Genomic DNA, 11,562 nt, shown 5'->3' on the forward strand with positions numbered 1-11,562 from the left:
TCCAGCCACTTGTTTTCTCTTGAGCTGAGTCAAGGCTTGGCTTTACAGGCAGGGGCCCTGTTTAGCAGGGCAGGCCTGAGTTGTTTGTAGCACTGGCTTTAAGCAAGCAGCTCACAGTCCGGCCTGAGCCCAAGCAGACCTGGGCCGGGGCTAGGGAGCCGGCTGCTCCGGCTCCAAGCAGTTTTTAATGGATTTGCCCCACATTGGGCGCCAGATGTAGATGTAACCAATCGTCTTATTAAAATAAGAAACACAGAGCCAATGTAAAAGAGAAAGCCGAGAGGTCAGAGCTCAGAGATAAAATCTTACCTCCTGCAGTGCTCCTAACTTCCCTGCAAGAGCTACTTCCTGTTTGTCTGTGTTTAAATAGTCTTTCTGTTCTGCCTTCTCATTGGTTGTAAACCCAACCACATGACTGCCTCATCACTGCCTGTAAGTACCGCCCTCCAGGTCTTAAAGGCGTATGTCTCCAATACTGGCTGTATCCCTGAACACACAGAAATCTACCTAGCTCTTCTAACCACCACGCTCTTGCTATGGCTCTAATAGCTCTGACCCCAGGGCAACTTTATTTATTAACATAAAATTAAAATAACATTTCAGTACAACTAAAATAACACCATACTCTGTGAATTCTGTACCCTTGTGTCTTTGATGCCTCCTACAACCCTGCATTCCTCTCTTCCTTGAGGTTCATTGAGTTCTGCTTAATGTTTGGCTGTAAATATCAGTATCTGCTCCCAAGTGATGTATACTGGACTAGGCACCAATCTCTAAGTGTAACAGAATTCATTAAATATTGTCTCATTGATTGTTTGTGTGTGTGTGTGTGTGAAGACAGTGCACCAACTTCTATAGCTGAGCACAGTTGGATGGATTAAATGGCCATTTTAAACAGAAACACCACTGGAATCCATAAGTTGATTTTACAATTTTTATTCATTTGATATTTTATTTGGGTATTTTATTTATTTGGGATGGATGTGTCCATGGAGAAAAGAGGAGAACTGAAAAAAAGGTTCTCTGAAAGAGCAGCAATTGCTTTTGCCAACTGAGTCCTCTCTCCTGTCCCAAACACTGAGTTTGGAAAAAACCTTCTTCATTATCTTTGCTTCCCTTGTAATCAAACACTCATGTTTGTTTTCTCCTTTCTGTGTCCTTGATCATAACTTCTGCTCAGTCCAATCCAGAGAGGTTTCTCCAAAGAAACCCTGTTGTAATGTACTCGATGCCAACAGTTAAAATGAATTTCAGATTCTAACTCCTTAGATAAAAATCAAAGCAGTATAACAACAGGGTAGAGGCTGTGCAGACTGTACCAGAGTCCAAGGCTCCCCCCTCCCTCAACCTGACATTGACTCCTTTACATCTCTGTATTACGACTCAGCCACCATGTAGTTTTTCCCTAGTTTCACTGGAAACTTTCCACACATGCCATAGTCTATCATTGTATCATTGGTAACACCATGACTGCTGTTTCTGGGAGACAAGTATAGGAAAAGGTTTGCCAGGTCCTAGGATCGCTTCAAGCATTTAATAGGGTGCTCCAGGAAAGGGCAGTGAGCAGGCCTGGAACCATAAGTTTCAACTACTAAGTGGGGATATAAGCCCACCATTGTCTTCCAGTCTGAGGTCTCAGAGACCTCAGAAGCATGAGCTGTAATGAAATCCAGTGTCTGGGTTTTCAGCTGCCCTGAGCTGTGGAGGTCAGCCAGGAAGAGAGTGTGGGCAGCATTCTCCACAGAGAGGTCCCTGAAGAGGGCATCCTCACACATGACCTTCAAACGCTCCAAGCCATACTTGTCAGCAGCTGCCAGCAAGGCAGCTGCCATGCTATTGAGGTCTGGGGCTGTTCCTGTGTAAATGAAGTCCATCATTGCCTTGAAGACTTGTGGCTCCAGGTCAGGGATCTCAACGCGATTCTTTCTGCTCTCCTCCATATCATGTTGAAACATGGCTCTGAAAACTGGAGAGCGAGCTGCTAAGATGGCCTTGTGAGCCCGAAATTCCTGGCCAGCTACTACTAGGCAGCAGTCTGTGAATTGGGAATTCTTCCACAGCTCTCCTAGCTCATCTGCCAATGTGCATCTGGGGACCAGAATTCCTGGCTTCTTTTTCTGGTCAGAGAGGCTCAAAGAGACCGGAGCCACACTCACCTTGCATACAAGGGTGAGCTGGTCATCTGGGAGAAGCCAAAATGCATGGGACAAGAGAAAATCTCGAAGAATATACTTTTTGTAACCCCAGTCTTGGCCTGGCACTAACCTAAAGGCTCTTGGGCTCTTCTTGACTTTCATTTTCTCTCCTTCTGCACTTATGATCCAGAACTGGAACTTTGCCCAAACATGACTCTTTAGGCAGTTGAGCAACACTAGGTAAACTGACAGGTAATCTGCACTTTGTTCATCGACTCCGTTCGGGTGTACTCTCAAACACCATTTGTCATTGGCTCCTATTGAGAAAGTGGGGCTTCTAATGTTTTGCCGCATTTCCTCAGCAATGAAAGGGAAGTTGCTGATGGTCCACCTGTAAGAAAAGTCCTGATCGCTGATTTTTGTGTGGTCCGATCTCTGAGCGATCTCATTTCCTGCCATTTCTCCTGCAGGTAGTTTGAATGTTCAACTGGATTGACAATGAAGAACTAGCAATTGTTTTCTCTTTACCCTGTGAGACGCAATAACAGACAGGATTTTGATTTTAGTTTTTATTTCTCATCTGTTCCCTCTTCTACAAGGCTGAAAAGTTTGGTCTCTGATATTTTCTATCCAGATATCAATGCTAATTTCAGAGAACACTGTCTAGGCTACTTGATACCCTTATATCACTCCATTATTTCCTAGATTGAATCTTAGGTCAATAGGTAACTTGTTTTGACAATTATACATAGCTTTTGGATAGTTTGGATCACTCATTCTATTAATTCATATAAAAAATGTTGCACTAGGGTTCTCTAGAGGAACAAAATATATACAAGGAATATATTTGTATATATATATATATATTGATATATACATATATATATATCATCAAAGGTGATTTATTAGAATGAATTTGGGCTGCAGTCCTGCTAATCCCACACTACCTATGAAGGGAAAGACCAAGATTCCAGTACTTACTCAGTCCAGGACTTTGGATGTGTCCACTGGTCTTCAGTATATGCTGGAGTTCCAAAAATTCTCTATTGCCAGGGAAGGGATGGACTTGCTGCAAGGTGAGGGCAAGCAGGCAAATAGCAAAAGCTTCCTGCTTCCCTGTCCTTTTATAGGTATCCAGCACAGGGTGTGGCCACATTTAGGGTGTGTCTTCCAACCTCAAGATCTGGATTAAAGGGGTGTGTCTTCAGGCTCTGAGATCCGGATTAAAAATTTGAGTCATTTTACCTCAAAATCTGTCCTTAAAGTGGATCTATCTACTTCAAATGAAGCAAAACTCTTCTCTCTGTTGTGACCTCCATTTTAGGGTTTTAGTTAATTCCATATCTTGTTAAGTTGGGAACCCACAAAAACCAGCACAAGTGTATTTTGCTTATTTTTTCATCTTAAATAAAATAGGGATGGTGTCCATTCCTACACAGCTGTTATTTCCTCTTCTCAGGGTTTTACACTAAATCCTCCCACTATCATGATGGGAAAGAGGTGGTTCCTTACCCTGTCAGGGGTCTCAGTGTTCACAACATGGAGGTCAGGGTGGAAGAATTCATATATGGTGATCAACAAGCTGAGCCAGGCAGCAACTCTGAAAGTGGCAGGCTTCTTTCATCCAGACTCACATTCCCGGGAAGGTTCCACAAACTTTCATTGGTGATCTTGCCCTTCCCCCTCACATAATTCTTGGAAAAACTGTACTCGATCCACTTAGTGTGTGCTATGAGAAGATCCCAAGTTCTCAGTTCCATGAAACAGACTGCCATGATTCAGTTTCTCAGTACCTCATAATTTTCATCCCCCACTGGTGAGTTCTGTCCTCTTTAAACTTTGAACTTCTATGCTTACTCTGATGGGCCTTCGAAGTGAGACGGTATTCTGGTTTTCAAAGGGTACAGAATGTATTCAACAGTTACTGAAGAAGGGGTTTTGAAACAGTTCTTCTTAGAATGTGATCTGTAAAATGCTCCCCACATCTATCACTTTCTCTCTAGTTCATCATGTCTAGAGGGACTCACTATGCCTAGAGGACAGGAAAATTCATTCAGTGATTCAATCAATTCAGCAATTCCCATCCTAGCTCTCCTGAAAGTCTAGCTCTAAAGCTGCTAATCCCTCAATCCAGGATAAATCAATCCATTGGTTTTGATCTCTGAATTTTTGGTTCCTCATTTGGGAACCTTTGGCAGGAGGCTAGCTAGTCGCCTCTGTGACTTTTCTGTAGGTGTATAGGGCCAGGGTGGCAGAAACCCCTTCCCTCAAATATCTCATTAGTAATGAAGGTAGACAATTCCTGCAAGACCCTTCATTTGTAAGTAAAGTGCTGCACCTGTAAGAACTGAGCTACCATGAGCATGCTCCTCCAGAGTGGGAGCAATTCTCTCAATGGAGAACTGACTCGTGCCTGGATCTCAAGTACAAGATCTTTTCATATAGTTTGTCATTCCAGGAATGGAACAAGTTTAGCTTTTATTTCAGGTAGGTGGTTCTCTGGGGAATATGGCACAGCCAATGTGATTTAGATTCCCAAAAGGAGAAGGCAAAGTCTTAAACAGCAGTGCTGTCCCCACCAGAGAAATCCAACAGTCAATACAGCAAACAATACTAAAAGTAACATGTAGAAAGACTTGCAGAAAAACACAAAGACACACACAGAGAAACACACAGAGAGACATATAGACAGAGACAAAAAGATAGAAAGAGAGAGAGAGAGAGAGAGAGAGAGAGAGAGAGAGAGAGAGAGAGAGAGAGAAGAGATTGCTTGAAAATGGATTTGGGAAAACAGAAAGTCTTTCTTTGTCAGCTGGCAAACACATGAGATATTTGGGATTCTAGTGAAGCAACTAGGCCTTTCTCAGTGTGGGCTTTTAAGCAAAATTCCCATATTCTGGGTTGACAAATTTCAGTTAATAAGAAGATAGCCCAAAGTGGCATTACAGAAGCCAAAAATGTTACTATATTTGAAGCAAGGTTTGAACATTTAGAGATATTCCTAGAACTATGGACTTTGGTGGATTAAGCCTTTGTTTTAGCTGTGGCAGGGGTTACTGTTTTTTTTTTACAAAAGTGCTGGGTTTTACACCTAGAATGGGACTTCCTTCATGGAGACAGTTGTGCTTACCCATGGGGTCCTGCTAATGTCTGGGCCCTCTTACACACAGGCGGGTCAGTGCACCATGAGCATATGGTACCTCAGCAGCCTTCAATAATACAACCGATAAAAATCACTTGGAAAAGTGATTACCTTGTATGGGCAGAGCAATGGCCCCTTACTAAGGAAAAATTGGAGGCTGCATACACATTAGTTAAGGAACGGTTAGATGCTGGAAATATCATTGTTTCCACTTCACCTTGGAACTCACATATATTTGTTATTAAAAAGAAGTCAGGAAAATGGAGGCTATTACAAGATCTTAAAGCTGTAAATAAAACCATGCTTCTCATGGCAACAACACAGCCTGGCTTGCTTGCCCCTGTGGCATTTCCTAAATATTGGCATTTAATTGTGGTTGACTTGAGGGATTGTTTCTTCACCATTCCTTTGCATCCCGAGGACAGTCCTCTCTTTGCTATCAGTGTTCTTTCAGAAAATCTTAAGGAGCCTTATCAGATATATCAGTGGGTGGTATTGCCTCAAGGAATGGCCAATAGCCCTACTATATGTCAAATTTATGTGTCTTTGGCCCTAGCTCCAGTTCCAAAAGCTTTTCCAGGTGTTTATATAATTCACTACATGGATGATATATTAATGGCTGCTAAAGATAAAAAACTTGTTTTTGATGCCTTTTCTAAATTACAAGAGGTTCTTAACCTGACTAATTTACAGATAGCCCCAGAAAAGGTACAGGTATCTTTTCCCTATCATTATTTAGGTCATGAATTGTTATACACAGGCATATGCCCACAAAAGATTACACTGCATACGGATCAGCTACGCACGCTTAATGATTTCCAAACCTTTCTGGGGAATATTCAGTGGCTTCGGTCCACTTTAAAAATTCCAACAGGTCAGCTTCACCCTTTGTATGATGTCTTAAAGGGCGACCCTGACCCTTTATCTCCCCATAAATTAACAGCTGAAGGACTTGTAGCCCTACAATGTCTGCAAGAGGCCCTGGAGCAGGCTCACATGCAGTATATAGATCTTTCTTCTCCCTTATTGTATTTGATATTTTGTTTTTCCCATTCACCTACTGGAGTGTTTTGGCAAACAGGTCCTATACTATGGGTACATTCTCCAGCTTCTGCAGCAAAAATCATCACTCCTTATCCACAGGCTGTTGCTCAGATTATATTTAAGGGAATCAAGATCAGTGTGCAAACTTTTAGTAAGGAGCCAGATATTGTGGTGATCCCATACACCCAGTCTCAATTAGCATGGTTGCAAGCTAATGATAATGATTGGACCATATTGACATGCTCCATGCAGGGTCGGTTTGATACTCACTACCTCTCCAATGATGTGTGTCAATTTTTTAAATTGCATCCTGTTATATTTCCCAAGATAGTACAGATGACTCCTATTCCTCAGGCCCGTGTGGTATTTACTGATGGCACTTCATGTGATTTTGCTTTGGTGGTTTCTGGTAACATAGTAAAGAGAATGAAAGTCCAGGGCACTTATGTCCAGATGGCAGAGGTACAGGCACTGTTGCTTGCTTTACAGATGTTTTCTGATGAGAGTGTAAATATTTATACTGAGAGTCAATATGTGGCACATGCCATTATGCCTTTGGAGACAACAGCCTACATACCATCCATTTCTCCCGTTCATGAAAATTTATTGCAAGAACAAGGACTTATATGGTCCCGCTCACATAACCTTTATGTGGGCCATATTAGAGCTCATACTCAATTGCCTGGACCTCTAAGTGAAGGTAATCAGAGGGCTGGTGCCATTACTCATATGGCTGTCACATTAGTTTGTTCTGCCTTTGATAAGGCTAATCAGTTGCATCAATGTTATCATCTTAATGCTGGATCTCTTCGTCATCATATAGGCATAACCCGGGAACAAGCCATCCAGATGGTTAAATCATGTCCTATTTGTGTTGAATTTTTACCTGTTCCTCATTTGGGAGTTAATCCCCAAGGACTTTTACCTAATCATGGGTGGCAGATAGACGCCAAACACATGCCTTCCTTTAAAAAATTACAATATGTCCATGTGTCTATTGATACATATTTTCTAATTTTTGCTTCTGCCCATTCAGGGGAAAAGATTAAAGATGTAAAGAATCATTGTCTTCATGCTTTTGCCTATATGGGAGTGCCAAAATGCATAAAGACTGATAATGATCCCGCCTACAGCAGTACGGGATTTTCAAAATTCTGCAAGACTTTTCTATTGTTAATAAGACTGGTATTCCTTATAATGTTCAAGGACAGGCTATAGTAGAATACTGCCATCGTCACTTAAAAACATATATTGCTAAAGTAAAAAGGGGGGAGCTAGGGGCTCATTTCTCCTCTCCACATTATATTCTTACCCTTTTTTTTTAATTAAAAATTTTTTATTGGTGGATTCTGCTGGAGTATCCGCTGCAGATAAGCACTGGAGGGCTCCTGCTGCAAATCATCCTCTGGTGCGATGGAAGGATCTTTCTACTGGCACTTGGAGGGGACCCAAGTTTGTGTCCTTCTGCAGGACAATGAAGTTCCTCTTTGGGTTCCTGAATGCTGTGTGTGCCCTGTGGCTGCAGCTGAATCCCAACATGGCAGAGACCTATTGGGCCTTCATGAAAAACTCTCCCATTCTGATGCCAATGGGCATTGAGAGCGCAATACGGCCAGCCTTGGCAAACATTAATGTAAGCCTAGGAACTCTAGCCATGTGGTTGGATTCTTCAGAAGGTAATGTATGGTAACTTTTTTCAAAAATGTTGAGAATGTGTCACACCTTGGAGATTAAGGATAACTCTGAAGGTCAATGACCTTCATTTGTTAACAGTAGCATGCCAGCTAAGCCTTTTCACATTTTGCAAACCTCTTCAAGCTGGTGTAGTACCTACTTTTCAGGAATGGATCTGTGAAACATTTATTGGCCTCCTGACATTCATCTAGCCTTTTTGAAGTTACCTTAAAATTTGTGAGCCTGAATGTAGCCATTATTGAGACCATTAGTTCTGCTCCTTGTTTGCTGTTTTTGGTTTGTTTTCTTTATGGTTCTTAGTTGTTCTTTTGCAGAGCTGCCAGCCTAAGTAGTGCTGGGATCAAGAAAAAATGGGCCTTGGTGGTTCGTGTTCCTGGAGCTGCATCCATGCCAGTGGACCTTGGCAGTTAGACACAGATGATGCTCACACGCTCCAGAGACTCTGACATCGCTGTTGCCATTTTTGTTATAGCGGTGGTGGCCACTGCTGCTATTGCTTCTGGAATTGCTATTTCATAATTGGTTACTACAGCTAGCACAATGGAGACCCTGGCAGCAAACGTAGCTACCACAGTTAGTTAATCTTTCATCTTATTGGGCACGATAAATTTAATTCTACTATTATACATTTAAATTGGCTTTGAAAGTTGTAAAAATTATTAAAACTCAAGTACCATTTGCTTATGGGATATCACCCTACAAGGACTCCAATTTGCAGTAAGGCTCGTTAAGAAAGGGAATGCTTCAATTGCCTTTAGCCTCCTGGCTATGGGTGGGTTAGGACTTCTGTTGGTCTTTTCTGTCGCACAGATTGCAAGCCCAGTGCCACTTTGAGATCTTTGGCAGCAATTACTCTACAGCTCACCTGGTTGAGTCTATATGATAATGAGTATTCAGAGATGGGCAATGCCTGGGGGGGGCGCTCATCAACCTAAGACAGAGCATTTGTGTGACCTGCGCAGGTGTCTCCACGACGGCTAAGGTAACCTGCTGACGTCCCATGCAACCTAAGTGAGAAGCTCGTTTTTAGTAAAAAAGGGGGACCCTGTGGGCCCTGTGGGCCCTGTGGGCCCTGGCCCCCAACTGTGAGTGGCTGCCTCCTTGCTTGCCGAACTTGACCAGAAGTCCTCCCTATTCAGATTCCCTGCCAGTTTCCTTCTCACCTAAGGATCACCAGAGGTTCTTTGTTCCTGTATCCTGCATTTGGTGTAAACAGCTTAGGTGCAAGAATGTAGAACATTCCCTAGCAAAAATCCGGGGATCCTCCATTGTGCTGTAAGCCTGTATTTAAGGTTTTCTCCCTCTTTCAATAAACGGCATTTGGCATTCGGCATTCAGCCGTGGCGAATGACTTGCAGTCTCTTGTCTCTATTTTGAATCCGCAGCCCCTGGTGAACGGGTATCCGTAACCTCGGCGATACCGAAACACATGGCCAGCTGCTTCAGTGTCCAGAATAAGTGTGAGATGTCACCATATTCCATGGAGGAAGTACCACTCAGGCTGCAAAATCCTTTACCTACACAGCACCACCTGCCAAAACAGAAACAAGGGCCTAATCCATCAACATCCATACTGATGAGGAAACTATAAATATTCTGCCCCTACTGTTTGGCCTCCATAACTGTTCTTTTTAACAGAATTATGTCAATTTAGAATATAGACTCTGTGCTTGAGAGCTTACCCCAGAAAATCTCTAAGGTACAGTAGGTTCCTGAATAACCAGTGTAATTGTCAGCCTGTAAATACAGACTGTAGATGTAACTAACCGTCTTGTTAAATAAGAAACACAGAAACAATGTAAAAGAGAAAGCCGAGAGGTCAGAGCTCAGAGCTAAAATCTCACCCTTCCACCTGCGGTGTCCCAGCTTCCCGAAAAGAGAGCTACTTCCTGTCTGTAAGTCAATTTTCCAGTCATTCTGCCTTCTCATTGGTTGTAAACCCAAACATGTGACTGCCTCGTCACTGTCTGAATGTACAGCCCCCTAGGTCTTAAAGGCATATGTCTCCAATGCTGGCTGTATCCCTGAACACACAGAGATCTATGGGATTAAAGGCGTGTGCCACCACCACCACCACCACCACCACCACCACCACCACCACCACCACCACACTCTTGCTATGGCTTTAATAGCTCTGACCCCTGGGCAACTTTATTTATTAACATACATTCAAAATCACATTTCAGTACAATTAGATTACCACCACATTTCCCCTTTTCTATTTTAATAAAAAGAAAAAAAGCAAAAGGTTATAACTAACAAAAGAAAAACTATATACAAAAGTACAATAACTATATACAATATATACAAGTAATACCTAACCAGGTATTTGACAAATCAGAGAAATAATTCCATTATCTATCCTATTTTGGTAAATCTAAGATGTATCTAATGCACTTTCTATCCTAATTAATTTTCAACTATAACTAACTAATCTTCAACCATAACTAACTAATCTTCAACTCCCTCAGAGACCCAAGAAGGAAATAATATTAGCTAACAAAAATAAAAACAGGAAGTGCATGCAAGCAACTTCCAAAAAATTTGTGAGGTGACAGAAACAGCCAGCTGCCTGGGCAGTCACCTGAGGTTTCTCCCCAGTGTTGGGGCATCATCTTCAGCCTATAGGCTTAGTGTATCTGACAGACTCATTTGTGATGTAGGATGTACACAAGGTCAACAGTTCAACCTCACATTGGGTGAGAGCAGTCCACGTACCAGAAACACCTGAATTCTACTAGTGTCCTGTCATGATTCAGGATTTTAAATTCTGGAAATTGTTGACAGTTTTTAAATTCAGCTGTCCATTCTTCTTGGCTGTGTATATATGGCTTCATCTCAGCATCCCCTTCTTCTCCACATCCCTCTATTAAATGCCAGACTACTTTCGAGAGGCATGAGCTTTCAGCTGCTGTTCCATTGTACAACAGAAGTCATCGGCCCTCTGCCTGTTAAGCTGCCTTCGAAGAAAAGGGCACCGTACCTTTTCCGGATGCGAAGGCCACTTCAGGGATGGGGCCATATTGTCCTGGCCTCAGAAGATGCCTTTTGATAAAGCCATAACCACACTTGTTTTGGCAAGAATCAGTAGTCCCTCGTTTCGTGTCCTGTCTGTCCATTTTGTCCTGTTGATTCGAGGATACTTTGTTGTCCAGTGGCTAACTTTGGCCACAATGAAAGTTGTCTCCGTATACAGTTTCTTCAATGCCCATATTTTCTCTGAAGTAGATTGGTACTGCCAGGAGCCGACATGTCTCAAAAAAGAAAATTTTCTAAGTTATTAAAACATTTTAAATGCCATATTCTGTAGATCTCTGAAGGGTTTGAAAATGACCTGTCTAAAACATCTCTGCTCAATTTTTAAAACATATCTAATATGACTACAAGTTCTATTGTAATGTCTAACTACTAACTTTCATTTCTTTATATCCTAGTAGTTGGTAATAATAACATTCAAGGATCAGAAATTTGTATTACATTGTTAAATGAATGGTATAAATACAATTAGAAATATACATATAGCATTTTCTAACAATATCAGTTTCA

The 11,562-nt window shown here is 42.0% G+C and overlaps 1 pseudogene; it reads right to left on the minus strand.

The window, feature by feature from the left end:
- Positions 1 to 1,514: 1,514 nt before the first annotated feature.
- LOC143274039 (speckle-type POZ protein pseudogene) lies at positions 1,515 to 2,594 on the minus strand (annotated as a pseudogene).
- Positions 2,595 to 11,562: the final 8,968 nt, after the last annotated feature.

Source organism: Peromyscus maniculatus, chromosome 6 (assembly GCF_049852395.1).
Source record: "Peromyscus maniculatus bairdii isolate BWxNUB_F1_BW_parent chromosome 6, HU_Pman_BW_mat_3.1, whole genome shotgun sequence".
Taxonomy (NCBI): Eukaryota; Metazoa; Chordata; class Mammalia; order Rodentia; family Cricetidae; genus Peromyscus; species Peromyscus maniculatus.